The sequence below is a fragment of the Mus pahari genome, chromosome 10, assembly GCF_900095145.1.
Source record: "Mus pahari chromosome 10, PAHARI_EIJ_v1.1, whole genome shotgun sequence".
Classification (NCBI taxonomy): domain Eukaryota; kingdom Metazoa; phylum Chordata; class Mammalia; order Rodentia; family Muridae; genus Mus; species Mus pahari.
Genome location: NC_034599.1, coordinates 4,070,051 through 4,079,642, shown reverse-complemented (window position 1 = coordinate 4,079,642; position 9,592 = coordinate 4,070,051). Strand labels below are relative to the sequence as shown.

General features: G+C 46.4%; 1 protein-coding gene across 4 annotated transcripts in view; it reads left to right on the top strand.

Moving 5' to 3' along the window:
- Positions 1–2,859: 2,859 nt before the first annotated feature.
- LOC110328081 (baculoviral IAP repeat-containing protein 3) overlaps positions 2,860–9,592 on the top strand; it is a 22,329-nt gene continuing 15,596 nt past the window's right edge. For 2 of the 4 annotated variants that reach the window (XM_029543150.1, XM_029543152.1), the window contains exon 1: positions 2,860–2,928. The gene's annotated coding sequence lies outside the window, so the exon portion shown is untranslated. The other 2 variants (XM_029543149.1, XM_029543151.1) reach the window with 2 other exon arrangements.

Below are 9,592 nucleotides of genomic sequence, written 5' to 3'. Positions count from 1 at the left end.
GAAGACAGTGACAGTGTACTCACACACATGAAATAAAAAATCTTTAAAAATTGTTCTATTGGGAAGGTGAGGTTCAACAGGACTTTTTATTGTATATTATGGTGTGAAATCCTCAGGAAGAAATCATGACAGCCTTTGAGGGAGAAATATTTTCAATTATTTAATAAAACACCTGGGATGTGTCATGGGGTGCCAAGCCAGGGTCTGGGAGCATTCAGCCTGGCTTTCATACTGACAGCAGAAGAGAACTGGCTGAACAGAGAAAATGAAGGTCATATGTCTATCTCTCTACTTTCTTCAAATATTTCCTTAATAATGTCTGTCTGAAAAGCCTATTTAGGTTTGGAAAGCTGGCTCAGCACTCAAGGGAGCATGTGCTATTGCAGGGGACCAGAATCCTGTTCCCAGCAGTCACACCACCCTTCATAACTTCAGTTCTAGGGCATCTGCTGACCCTTCTGGCCTCTGTGAACATTGCACTCCTGCGCACACACATAACACACAATACACATAACTTGAAAATAAATTTATAATATTTTTAGATGGCTATTTAGTGAGCTTCTTCTGAAGGTTGAAATGCAGGTTGAGAATGGAGAAAACCCAGATTGGTTGGCTCAATTTATTAATCAAGATATCAAGATACTGAGCACCTCTTATGTACAGGTACCCTGCTGATGCTTGAATAAAGCATCTAATAAGAGATAGGCTGTCCCTGCCCATGTACGGAAGAGTTTATCCAGAAAGTAATGGATCTTTCTTTTGTTTTGTTTTTGTTTTTCGAGACAGGGTTTCTCTGTGCAGTCCTGGCTGTCCTGGAAGTCACTCTGTAGACCAGGCTAGCCTTGAACTCAGAAATCTGCCTGCCTCTGCCTTCCAAGTGCTGGGATTACAGGCACGTGCCACCACTGCCTGGCCAAAAGTAATGGATCTTAAGTGCTATCTATTTTCAGGCATAGTCTAACTCTGGTCCAAGCTCAGGTGAAGGCTGTCCTCTGCTCCAGCTTCTCAAGTTCCATGTCACAGGCATGGCTCTATAACTTGCTAAAAAAAAAAAAAAAAAAAAAAAAAAAAAAAAAAAAGACCTGTAGTAAAATTGTGCAAATGTTGCAAGGGAGTCTGTTGCTCTCACAGGTGTGATTCTGCCCTCAGATAGAGGCGTGAAAGTAGGTGGAAATCTCTATATGATCACAAACCAAGTTCTACTACTAGAGTTCCTGTTGGAACTGTGGTCCCTCTCAGCATTTTACCTCAAGATTGTCCAGGGCAGGTTTCTCACCCCTAGATTCAGTCTCTTTAAGTCTGATGCTAATTGGCTGAAGATGAGGAAAACAGACAAAGTTTCTCTGTGTAGTCCTGGCACTCACTCTGTAGATCAGGCTAGCCTAGAACTCAGAAAGATCCACCTGCCTCTGCCCCCTGAGTGCTTGGATTAAAGGCTTGCATCACCACTGCCTGGCAAGAGTCAAGTTTTTACAAGAGCTTTGATATAGCTAAGCACCTTCCCTTGAAAGAGAAAAAGCTAAAAGAAGTAATTTTGTTTTTCTAGATTTATTCATCCCGTTTATAAAACAAAATACAACAAGGAAAAACAAAACAAAAATACAAGAAAAAAATCATTAAAATAGGTCAGGACAACCCCCCCAGACTTTTAAAAATATATTTTTTTAAAGATATAATAAATATTTTATTTATTATTATATGTAAGTGCACTGTAGCTGTCTTCAGATGCACCAGAAGTGGGAGTCAGATCTTATTACAGATGGTTGTAAGCCACTATGTGGTTGCTGGGAAATGAACTCAGGCCTTTGGAAGAGCAGCCAGTGCTCTTACCTGCTGAGCCATCTCTCTAGCCCTTTTAAAAATATTTTTAAAAAAGTATTTATATATGCATTAAATATGTGTACGGGTGTTTTGCCTCGTGCCTGTGTACATGCAGGTGCAGTGCCTGAAGAGGCCAGAAGATGGCAATGGATCTCCTGGAACTGGAGTTACCGGTGTCTGTGAGCCATCTTGTGGGTGGGTGGGTGGGGGAAACAGAACCTTGGTCCTCTCTCTACCAGAGCAGCAAGTACTTTTTAATTACTTAGCCATGTCTCCGGCCCACAAACAGACCTTTCAAATACAAGAATCAGTGTGGTTCTAGCATTTTTTAAAAACAAAGCCTTACTATGTAGCCCAGGCTGGCCTGAACTCACAGAGATCCTCCTGCCACGGCCTTCGGAGGGCTGGGATTAAAGGCATTTGCTGCTACCCGCAGCTGTAGTTCTGATCTTTGAAACAATAAAAATAACCTGAGGGGGGAGGGTATAGGGGACTTTGGGGATAGCATTTGAAAAATAAATGAAGTAAATACCTAATAAAAATTGAAAAAAAACCCTGAAAACGATATATCTATATCTATAGATCTATCTATCTATCTATCTATCTATCTATCTATCTATCTATCTATCTATCTATCTATCTATCTATCTATCTATCTATTTTTCTTCTTACAAATGTTCCTTTCAGCTTTCTTTCTTGAAAACAAAAAGTGAAACCAGAGAGACTTTTACAGAGTTACTCGGGTTTTTTTCCTCCTAATGTCAAACTTACTTTTTTAACTTAGCAGTTGTATTCCGGACAGCTGTGGCTCCTTTTTACAGTGAAGGACTTGGAGGCTGCAGGAGGGGAGCGCGGTGGGGGTGGGGTGGGGATAGGCCTCTTAAGGCGGAAGCCACAGGCTGCACATCTGTTTTCAATGTTTTGTAAGAGACAAGCGTCTTGAAGTAAAAACTTTCAGTAAATGACACGAGGAGGAGCTGGGTCCAGGAAGTCACGCACAGAAGGGCCACGGAAATCCCCGGCCGGGGTGGCCACCAAGGGGTGAAGAGGAAGTGCGTCTGGTTTTCACCCTGGAGTTCCCCGGAGCTGTGGAGGAAAACACCGCAGGTCGGAGCAGCCCTGGGCCGGGCAGGGTGGGGGCGGTAGCCAAGTCCTAGCTGGGGACGATTTAAAGGTGTCGCGTCACCCAGCCACACCCCACAGGCCAGGCGAGGGTGCCATCCCCGGAGATCAGAGGTCACTGCTGGCGTTCAGAGCCTAGGAAGCGGGCTGCGGTGAGTACGCGCGCGTGGGGATCCGGCCAGGGTCCCCGAGGTGGCTCGAGGATCACCGGGGTGACTAAATCCGAACGAGAACCTGCAAAACCGGTTTCTGTGCACGGGCGGTCCTGTGGGAGGGCGACCTACAGGTTGGCCACGCTGACCCTGGCTGCCCATCCCCCCGCTTGCCGGAGCTTGACGTCTCCGACTTTCTGAGTGAGGCGTAAGTGCCTAGAAGTTGGCATTTTAATTAGGCTGCTACGGTAGGCATCTGGGAGACTTGACACAGTGAGAACTCGGGCGTCTAAGGATGAGCTTGTGGAAAGATCATGGTTGTTTTCTTGGTGATCAGCTCAGGAAAACACTTTTTTTTTTTTTTTTTTTTTTTTTTGGTTTTTTGAGACAGGGTTTCTCTTTATAGCTCTGGCTGTCCTGGAACTCACTCTGTAGACCAGGCTGGCCTCGAACTCAGAAATCCCCCTGCTAATGCCTCCCAAGTGCTTGGATTCAGGGAGTGATGGGCCTGTCAGAGACCATTTCACACTATAGCTGACACTGGCTTTGAACTCCGGAAAATCCTCCTGCCTTAACCCCTTCAGTGCTGGGATTACAGGCCTGAGTCACTGTACTCAATTTCTCAGCAGTGCGCTTGATCTAGTCGGTAAATCGCTGGAGTCGTTTCTGTCCGCCCCATGCCAGGTTCTGATCATCCATTGTAGGAAGCAGGTGCCATTACTATCCCCTTTTCGCACCTAGGAAACTGAGGCACATGTGGCTTTTCTTAGTCTCACTATGTAGCACTGGTTGGGCTGGAACTGGATAAGTAGAACAGGCTGGCTTTGAACTCAAGGAAACACTGACATCTACCCATCTCTGCCTCTGGGGTAATGGGATTAGGGGCATATCTGGCCATTTGGTGGTTTTCTTGCCCAACATCACACTGTTGGTGGAAAAGGGACTGACTCTCTTGAAATCCTGTGATGAGTGACTCCAGAGCCTGGGAGTAAATTGCCACGAGGCCAAGTTAGCAGTAATAGGGGGAGATTAACAAATGAAAGTGCCGTGAACATGCCGGGCACAGCCAGCTGTGCTAAGAAATTCTTCCATGACAATTTTTGCTGGGGTTAGCAGTGCAGGTCTGTAATCATAGCACTTGGGAGGTGGAGGCTGAAGGATCAGGTGTCCAAGGCCAGTCTGGGCTGCGTGTCTCACACAACAGCAGCTAGACACTGTAGCTGTGGCTACTACAGAAGTTAAAGCATATTTCCTATTCTGTAGGAGATGGTCCAAGGTGGAAGGAGGAAGATGGCACAGCTAATTGCCCCAAAGGGTGGGGACACCGAATAGTCCCTGGGTCTACTGGACATGGTAGAGTAAGCAGAGAAGAAACTGGGGTGCCAAGCTCATCTGTAAGGAACCACTGGAAAGAAAGAGGGCTCCTACATACTGATGTGGACAAGGGCAGGGATCAGAACATGCCTAAGACAAAGTGGGCCCAGTAGCAGAAGTCAACACTTCCAGCAAATTTGATTTTATGAGAATGGAGAGTGAAAGGTGCCGGCACATGGACTGACTGACTGTGTGGAAATGTGGTTCATAAAGAAATGTTCTGCTGGCTTGGCTGTGGACGGAGGGCCAGACTCAGGAGTGGCTGGAGTAGAGACTTCAGCATTACTGTGTAGAGGGACAGGGGTCCTGCAGGATTTGAGGAAATGTGAAGAGGAGTCCTTCAGAGTAGTAGGAGGCCCATGAAGAGGCACTTGTTTCTCTGAGGTGGCCAATAGGCTTGTGAACAGAGGGCAGGCAAAGAAAGGCAGGCTGAGGGCCTCACCTAGTGATGAACGGAGCCAGTTGAGTGAAACAGTGAGCTTGGAGGGGCTGAGGGTTATTTCTACAAATTCAGCTCAGGATGTGGAGAAAACAAATGCCTCTGTTGCTGGGGATGCAAGCTTGTCTAACCTCTATGGAAATCAGTGGAACAGACCCTGGAAAGATTGAAAACAGAACTACCACAGGACTCAGCTCACCTGCTCCTTGGCAGGCACATGGAGGAGTGTACCTGAGTAACCTGTCACTGCACTGTTGCTGTGAGGAGACACCATGGCCAATACAGCTTATAAAGGAAAGCATTTAACTGACGATTGCTTACAGTTTCAGGGGGGGAGTCCATGAGCACCGCGTGGCAACATGCAGGCAGGTGCTGGAGCATTATGTCTCAGGTAGGGTTTTACTGCTGTGAACAGACACCATGACCAAGGCAACTCTTATAAGGTCAACGTTTAGTTGGGGCTGGCTTACAAGTTCAGAGGTTCAATCCATTATCATCAAGGAGGAACACACTGGCATCCAGGCAGGCATGGTGCAGGAGGAGCAGAGAGTTCTAGATCTTCATCTGAAGGCTGCTAGCAGAAGACTGGCTTCTGGACAGCTAGGATGAGAGTCTTAAAGCCCACACCCACAGTGGCACACTCCAACAAGGCCACAGATTCTAATAGTGCCACTTCCTGAGCCGAGCATATACAAAGCAAACCATAACACAGGAGCTGAGAGCTACAGCCTGATCCATAGGTGGGAGAGAGAGAGAGGGAGAGACAGAGAGACAGAGAGAGACAGAGACAGGAAGAAGAAGGAGGAGGAGGAGGAGGAGGAAGAAAAGAAGAAGAAGAAGAGGGGGAGGGAGGGAAAGGGAGAGGGGAAGGAGAATAGGCCCAGTATGGCCCACTCTCAGGCCACATACCTCCTCCAACAAGGATACACCTTCTAATCTTTCTTAAGCAGCCAGCCCACTGTGGACTAGACACTTAGATGCTTAAGCCCATGAGGGCCATTTTCATTCGAATCACCACACTCTGTTTATTGTGCCACTGTTCACTATGGGACCAAGAAAAAGTGTGTGTGTGTGTGTGTGTGTGTGTGTACGTACATTGAAATACTATTCAGTTGTAAAGAAAATTAAATCGTATCATTTGAAGAAATAGATGGAACAGGAAAACATGTTAAGAAAAAAGAAAGAAAGAAAGAAAGAAAAAAGAGAAAAGAAAAAAAGAAAGGCAGATGTATAAATACAAGTATGCCTTCATTTCTCCAAAGGGACTGTTAAAAACCAATGGAGAAGAGCAGGAGAGGGTTGAAGAAAGGTCAAAGCACACTGTGTGTGTGTGTGTGTGTGTGTGTGTATCAGTACACATTAGTAATTCTAATGAAAATGATTAGAAGCTGAGTTACTGGCTCATGCCTGTAACCTCAGAACTCAATAACTTATGTTCCTGTGAGTTTGCGGTATACCTAGGTTACAGAGTGAGTTACCAGGCCAGTCTGTGCCATAGCGTGAGTGACTGTCTCAAGCAGAAAGCAAACAAAAACATAAAGAGGCACATGAGAAGGGTAGAGTATTGGACCTGTTGAGAAATCACTGAAAGATTTCAGAAAAGTGGGGCTGGAGAGATGGGCAGGTGGTTAAGACCACCTGCTGAGTGCACTTGCTGTGAGCATGCGCATGCTATCTGGTCTGCCACTTACAGCTTCTGTGTGCAATCTCTTGGCTGATGGTACCCAGCGAAGCATTATTCTCCTTGTGCTGGCGACTGTGGCCAGGCCTTGGTGTGCTATCCATGTGCCCCTACCACTGAACCTCAACTCCAGCCCAAGTTTACAGAGCTTCTTGATATATACCAGTCTCTGTTTTGGAGAAAGCCTCTAAAAGAAAAGGCCATGGTGCTGTTTGCTTGTGATCCTAGCATCTGGGAACCTGAGACAAGAAGATTATGAGTTTGAGGCTGTGTTCAACTACATAGGGAAATCCTAGCCTCCAAAAAGAGGAAGGGGGAGAGAAAGAAAAAAAAAAATAGACCATTGTGTTATAACCCTGAGTTGTTTGACTTTAATTTCTCTATTTTAAACAGGTTTACACAGGACACAAACACTTCTACTACTACTAACTTTTTCTCAGTTTCTTCTGTAAACCAAAACATCAAAAAATGGAGACATAAAACCCTTAAAAGGGACTTAATCTGATCTTGGGAGGTGGTTTTGTGCATGGACAGACAAATGTCTAAAAATGCTAATTCAAAGCACGTAGTCTCATTCTGTGAGGTGTGCTTATTATAATTTGGTTGTGAATTTGACTTCTGGAAGGGAAAGGAGTTCTGTGGCTGGGGCACAGTGTTGGTGCACCCTTCAGAAGGTTGCCTGGCAACCTCCCAGTGGCTGCCAGTTTAAAAAAAGTGCCTGGAGTCTGGAGAGATGGCTCAATGGTTAAGAGTACTGGTTGTTCTTCCAGAGGTCCTAAGTTCCATTCCCAGCAACCATATGGTAGCTCATGACCATCTGTAATGGAATCTGATGCCCTCTTCTGACGTGCAGATGGAGCACTCATAGACATAAAATACATGCATGCATGCATACGTACATACATACATACATACATACATCTAAAAAAAAAGTGCCCATGTTCAAGAAAGATTCGAAATGAGTGCTGGTTATTTAGAAGAAGTTAGGATTCATCCTTCTGCAGGATGACAGTAGTTTGCTGAGGTTGATGACATGCTGTAAGACTTAAGCAATCACACAGAACAACCAGGAACAGAATGTTCTGATAGGCATAACAAACTTAGAGGAAGTAAGACAGATATGAGAGTTGATAACTGTCCACCCATTGATGTTTTAAAGGCTCCAGTTCTACTCCAATTAAAGGCTGGGGCTAAACCAGTGCCAATCAGGCACTATCCAATGCCCAGAGAAGCCAGAGCAGCGATCAGCGCACACACCAACTGGCTTTGGGAAGCAGGGATTCTGACTCGTTGCCGATTAGCATGGGCCACTTCTCTCCTCCCAGTCCAGAAATCTCATTCCTGAGACTGTCAACCTGTGCAGGATCTGAGGGAGGCAAACAAGCAAGTAGAAGGCACACAGTTTCAGATCCCTCCTGACCACAGTGTACAGTGTGCCCAACCAGAAGAATGCCTTCTTCATCCTGCCAAAGCCAGCCTCTATTTGCAAGATTTGGAGAGAGGCTTTAATGGACAACATCTGCGCTAGGATTCAAGAACTCACCCACAATCTTTGATGAGGCACTGCATGAGGACCTGGGTGAGTGCCTAGGGGTCCACCCTCAAGTAACCTTACTCCAGTGAGTAGGTGACCTAATTGTGGCCCCTGACCTGGAGACATGCCTAAGGCCATACCAGACCATACTACAGGAGCTGAGTCAACTGGGCTACCAAGTGTCTGCTAAGAAGGCCCAGCTTTGTCAATCCATGTCACTTACCTGGAGTACATACTCGAGGCGGGGTGGGGGGGAGGAGGGGGCAAAGCGTGCTGTCAGATGCCTGTAAGCAAACCATCCTCAGCATCCCACTTCCGTCAACCAAAAGGAAAGCATGGGAATTTTGGGGGTCTGCCGGATTTTGTAGACTCTGGGTGCTGAGATACACCAAAGCCATTAAATGAGGCCACCAGGGATCAGGAAGATAAGATAGAATGGACCTCGGAGGTGGACATGGCTTTTAAGACCTTAAGAAAAGCCTTACTTGAGGCACTGGCTCTGGCCAGTCCAGACATTCACAGACCTTCCCACCTGTATATGGATAAAAGAAAAGGGTTGGCAAAGGGGGTGCTCATCGAAACTTTGGGCCCATGGAAAAGACCTGTGGCCTGTTTGTCTAAGAAGCTGGATTAGGTGTCTCAGAGATGGCCCGCCTGTCTCTGGATTATAGCTGCCACTACTCTGCTGGCCAAGGATGCTGACAAGATAACCATGGGGCAGGAACTTGTATCACTACCCCCCATGATATTGAGAGAATTCTCAAGAATCCACCCAGCCAATGGTTATCCAATGCTAGACTGGTACAATTCCAAATACTGCTTTTGAATCCCCCTGTATAAGATATAACCCATTATCTGCCCTAAACCCAGCCACCCTGCTACTGGACCCGTGCTCAGACATGCAGCATGATTGCTCTATAGTTTTGGGACATGTTCAAAACATTAGGCCAGACCCGACATCCCCTGGCTGGATACTGAGTCCATCTACTTCACAGATGAGAGCAGCTTCACCCATGATGGTATGCAGGGTGGGGTGGGGGTGGCAGTGGTAGTGGACTTGATTTCTGTTATTTGGACAACTTCTTTGCTTCCAGGAATTCATTGCTCTGGGCATCAAAAAGGGACATCAGAAACAGGCTAGCTGATTGGGCAAAACACGGTGGTCCAGAGTACTTTTCCTGTGCAACATAAGGATGTGAGTCTACTGGATGAATACATTGGAAACCTCCTGTTAAAGATGACCTCATCGCTGTGACCTATCTGGTTTGGGGATACCCAGCCCCCAGAAGAAAGACTTGTAGGCCTTGCTTTGAACCCCCTTATTATCTGGGTGTTCCTGGGGTGTGATACAACAACCTTATTAAGTTTACAGATGCTCAGGAGGCAGAGGCAGGCGGATTTCTGAGTTCGAGGCCAGCCTGGTCTACAAAGTGAGCTCCAGGACAGCCAGGGCTACACAGAGAAACCCT